Below are 5653 nucleotides of genomic sequence, written 5' to 3'. Positions count from 1 at the left end.
GATATCTCATAGTTGTTTTAATTTGCATCTCTCTTAGGGCTAGGGATTTTGAGCATTTCTTCATGTGTTTGTTAGCCATCTGAATGTCGTCTTCAGTGTTCTGCCATTATTAAAACATGCAAGTAGGAATTCTTGGATTTTCAAATTCCCTCATCATTAATCAATCTACTTGGCATTAAATAATGTCATCACACAACTCTTGGCTCGTGGGTAGGTTTGATAAACAGGAACATCTGATGGGAGAAAATGTGCTAACGCCCAGCACTCAGCCTCCAGGGCCATGAGAATGTTTAAGGATCCAGTGTAGTGTATGGTCAAAGAAATTACAGAACACAACTTCTGAATATTGGCAATTAAATTCCAGGCAGGTAAAAATTGCCTCTGCAGATCTCTTTCCCCCAACATGTGACTCAAAAGCCAGTTTTGGCTTCTCCCTGTGAAGACACTATTAGTAGCTAAGAAAAAGCATTTTTTTTTCCTTTGGTTTTTTTCCTGCTCCGTTGACAAGCTGATGGCATCTTATCTCCAAGCTCCACCCATGTAGGACAGCCCTGATGGCATCTTATCTCCAAGCTCCACCCATGTAGGACAGCCCACCTAACTTCTCAAACCTCTGTTCTCTGCGGAATCAAACCAAGTCGTGTCTTACTGGGTTGTGTGAGAATCTATTTCCTCTATCCTTGAGTGGAAGGTGAGGGAGGGCAGCATGTCACCTCTGAAGACAGTGCTGGCCTGCAGCTGCAGGGTTCATGATCGGGTACTGAGCAGGTCTCCACTTGACCCATGCTGGATGCCCCAACAAAGCTAAGCGTCACTGCTGCCAAGGGCCTTGGCCCCCACCACTCAATGGCCAGCAGCCTGACCACTGTGGTCTTCCCCAGACCTGTTAATCTAATGCAAGTTACTGCTAAGAGACACCCTGCACTACCGAGTCTTCCACATAGACATTGCCACCATGGTCCAAAGAGCCAAGGCCGGTGGAGAAGGGCTGTCTGGGGAAGCCCCAGCACAGTGTGGAAGCCCAAGACAGGAGGAGGCTTTTCAAGTTTAGGAGATCATGGCCAAAGGGAATTGGGACCCTGAGGGACAGACAGCTAGTGCTTCACCACCTCAGTGCCCACCACTCCCCAGCATCACCCTGAGGGAGAGTGGTTGCGGATAGCCCCATTGAGCTGTGCCTCACTGTATGCATTGTGGCTCAGCACAGGAAGGCAGGTGACAGGGACCCTGGACGGGGAACACTGACAGGAATGGTGACAGTGGCCCTGGAGGCCCCAAGGGCTGTGGGGAGGGGAACTTCAAGTGTGTGGGCGTTTGGGCCACAGTGTGCACAGCTGGCTGAAGCATCCATAGCTCTGGCCCAGCTCCCCGTCCACTTAGTAACGTATGCCCAGTCATTCTGAACACCACACTGCGAAGCCCGGGCCTGGATGCTTTGTGAGCCCTATCTTTGTGGACATTCTGTCTGGGTGGACACCCCATCTAAGTAGACACTCCATCTAGATGGCCACAAAGAAGCCAAGCACCTGGACATCATGTTTACAGAGCAGATTTAATAAAGAATGCAGAAAGTTCATAGCAGGCCTCATGTCCTGCATGCTGTCACTTTAGTGGCCACGGGGACTTCTGGGGTGAAGGAGGGGTGCTCCTGGCTAACCTCCAAAGTCTCTACATAGTTGAACCAACATCTAGACTATTAGTGGGCTGTCAGCACCTCAGGTGGCTCCAGGCTAGCAGCTGGGGCTGTGGCTGTGGCCTCTGTCATGGGCCAGCTGCTGACATTGTTGCAGGGGCCACCTGGGCCAAGGCATGCCAACTCCCTTACTGGAGGGCGTGGGCACCTTTTGTCCCAAAAGTCAAGCTCCCCAGGGTTGAAAAAAACTCCTCCATCTCCTTCTGCAGGAGCTGGTTTCTCTTCTCAGCATCGTGGCGGCCCCTCTCCGCATTCCTCAGCTTTATCTCCAGCATCCTGTACTTCTTCCTCTCCTGGTCCAGCTCTTCTTGTAACTGAGACAGGCGCTTCCACAGGTCAGCACTTCCTTCTTCAATTCTTAAAAAGTGGGAGAAAAACAAACCCAACCACATTTTAGACTCTAATCCTGTGGATTTGCCAAATCTGAGAGACTGCTAAGACCTGGAGGGGACAGTGAGTGAAAGCTCAGTGAGGTCTGTCTGTCCCTCCCCTTGGACCTTCTTTCTCACAGAGGGTGGTCCACAAACACCACTGACACCCCTCGCTCAAGCGCTCAAGGGCACGACCATCACCATGTCCAAGACCACATGCCTCCAGTCCCCTGCCCCCTTCAGGGTCATGCTGGAGGCCAGTGCAGGACAAATTGCCCTACTGATGTAAAACCATAGCCCTCCCGCTTTTCATCTTTGTGGAGCCTATACTCATCCTAAGCTCTAGGCCACAAAGTGACATCAGAGATGCCTCCAATGTGACACCTCCAGTGTGGCCTTACTGCTGGTGCCCTCGCTAAAGGTGCCCTGGATTGGATGTGACTCGTCATGACCTGTCACACCCCTAGATGTTTCTGTGGAGGATGACACACCCACCAGATCCCTGAGGAGGCAGGGATGGCAAATGGGGCAGCACTCCTTCCAGGCCCCTGCTAACAACAGCCAATGACCCTGCTTCCTACAGGCTGGCTAGACTCTCAACTTTACAGCATCAGCTGAAGGGAGACAGGACACTGAGGGCAGGCATATGCCAAGTGGAGAAATGGTACTTCTCCACGTCAGCACTGACCATGCCACTAGCAGCCCCCAAGTGGCAGAAGTCAGGAATAACCCCTCTGAGATGTGCCTCACTGTGATGCACTGTGGCATGGCCAGCTCTTGATTCACCCTTTCTGTGTCTCCGGAGGGGAATGAAGACTCAAGACTCACCCTTGACCCCCACTTGCTCCAACAACTACTTTCCAACCACACTTCTCAGCTCACTCTTCCCCACTCCTTATGGCTCACATTAGGACTCCATTTCTTCTACCCCCTCCCCTACCTCATTCTGGATGCCTCTAGTATCTTTTGCCAGTGTCCCATGTTACAGCTCATCTGTCATTCTTTGGAGAATCTCTACCACTCCACAGCCCAGAACCATACTGTCTCTCCAACTTCACCACTGGGAACTGCCTGATCCTGGTGGAGCAGCATTTGTTATCTGTTAATTATGAGCACAGCTATGCATGAAGCCTCCTCGAGGGAGACAAGGACATGCACCATGCACTCACCCCTCTCCTATTCTGGGGGTTTGTTCCAGGAAAAGTCAGGAGCTGTTGGAGCAGAGAAGTGGCAGATTCGGGCCAGACAGCACAGGCCCTTTCTTGGCTCGATACCACACTACCTTCATGGTTACAGATCTCCAGTTTTCTCATTACTAGCCCTGGGCCATCTCGTCACCATTGTCTGCATCTCTGGGGTATAACATTCCCCTAGTCTCTGGGTATGTTGGGAGGAGGGGCCAGGCCTTGCAAAAAACAGTTACCACAACCAAACAAGAAACATGATGGTGGGGAAATATGGATAGTTAGAAAAAGAGGAAGACCTTCAACAAAAAGGATTGACACAGTGACTGTAACAATGATTTCCAGTATACCTGACAGTGAAGATGGGGCAGGACAGCGCAAGGTCCACATTTGTAGCTCATAGGGTCACGATCAGTTGTAGTTGATTAGATGTCACCTAACATCAGCAGTCAGCTGTTTCCCCTATTAGTGTCCTCAATCCATGGTGATTGCCCCTCCAACCCCCACCTTGGATATGCCAGCAGTGCCCAGACCAGGGCTGGACACACTCTGGTCACCAAGCTGCCTCTTTATGAACACTTCAATCTACTCCCATCCCCAGTTCCTTCTAGTCAACAGAAATACCCAAATTACTCCCAAGCCTTCCACTCCTGTAAACCCCACTCTGCTGTGAGTCTGGAAGAAGTCTACACACTGACTCTCCTCCTCCTCACTGCTGGCCACCTGTGACTCAGCCTCCACCCAACTACCTCTCCAAGGACATATTTCCCCATAAGTCCTGCTTCAACCTGTGTGGATCCTTAGCTCCAGGCCACCAAGCTCTTTGTGCTTCCCTTGTTCCTAACTACACTCATGGGCCTCTTCTACACACTACTTGGGTACAGATGGCATCTGCTCACCTCCACCTCCCTGGAGCTCCCTTTTCATGAATTCTGATGCACAGGTGTGTCTTCTACTTACAACTGGGTGCCAGGTGACTGTCTCCAGCTCTTCTCTAACAGCCAAACACCCAATCTTCTGAAAGATCTTCTGTCCTAAACAGCCCCTCCTTCCCTCTATACCAGCCTTTCCTTTGGGTGAACACACCACAACCCCATAAATGACTATAAAAAACGTAAATATATACACCAAGTCATGGACTTCTTGGGCTCCCCGATCACACTCAGCCAATTGCAGAGCCACTGGCCCTTCTGTCCTCCACCAGCCAAAGGGCTGTCCCTGCCAAGCCATTAAAGAAGGTAGCTGCTCCAGGGTCCCTGACCACTTTCCTGCGCTGCCTGCTGATCCTCTCCCCCAGCCTCACATCCCTTCTCTCTGTTCCTGCTTCACAAAGCCCTGGCCTACCTAAGGACTTTCTTCCAATGATGACAATCTCATAGTGGTCCTGAGATAAGTACAGCACAAATACAGAGCATGTGGGACAAAAGGGCTCCCTGCCCTCTCCAAGACAGGTCCAGGGTCAGGGTCCATTCCCAGCAGGAAGCACAGAGATACAGACACGTTTCCTTCACTTCATCCCTGAGCTGCTATGGGAAAGACTTCTGCTGTGCAACCCTCACTTCCCTCCTCTCCTCCAAGTCCCACTTCTGCTGACCCCCCCCCCCAAATTGGGGCCTCTACATGCTGCTCCAGAGCTAGTTTTTCACTTTACCCTCTACACCCACTGATCTCACCCCAGTTCACGAGGCCTATCATTTTGGGATGATAATGACGCCATCTCCTTCAAAGTTCCTTCAACAGCCTCATGGTAATGTGCTGTGTTGCCAACCCAAATGCATAGGGTTTGAATCCACCAGCTGCTCCACCAGAAAAAAATGGGCAGTCTCTTCCTGTGTGATTTACTGCCACAGAAAACCCACTGGAGGGTCAACTATGGGTCAGTTCCTACTCAATGGTAACAATAACTGCTTTCAAACAGTCTGAAGGTGCATCACTTACTTTGAGTACGTTGTTAGGAGATGCTATTCCTTGGGGAAAGACATCATTCTTGGAAAGGTGGAGGGTTAATGAAAGAGAGGACAATCCCAATGAGATGGATTGACACAGTGACGGTAGCAATGAGCTCAAATACGTCAGAGATGATAGGAATGGCACAGGATAGGACAGGGTTCAGATCTGTTGTTTATAGGATTGGCTTGAAGGCACCTAACAACAATAACATGGATATTCAGTATTCTTTGCAAACAACATCAACAACCTGCATTATGCGGATGACACAACCCTGCTTGCTGAAACTGAAGAGGACTTGGAGTGCCTACTGCAGAGTGTCAAGGACTGCAGCCTACAATATGGATTGAGGCTCAATGTCAAGAAGACAAAAATTCTCACCACTGGACCAATTGGCAGCATCAGGATGGATGGTGAAGAGACTCAGATTGTACACAGCTTTAGTTTGCTTGGCTCCA

This window comes from Elephantulus edwardii, unplaced genomic scaffold (genome assembly GCF_000299155.1).
Source record: "Elephantulus edwardii isolate Elephantulus edwardi_28Jun2011 unplaced genomic scaffold, EleEdw1.0 scaffold00213, whole genome shotgun sequence".
NCBI classification, from domain to species: Eukaryota; Metazoa; Chordata; class Mammalia; order Macroscelidea; family Macroscelididae; genus Elephantulus; species Elephantulus edwardii.
The sequence above is the reverse complement of the archived record's forward strand: the minus strand, read 5'-3'. Positions refer to the sequence as shown.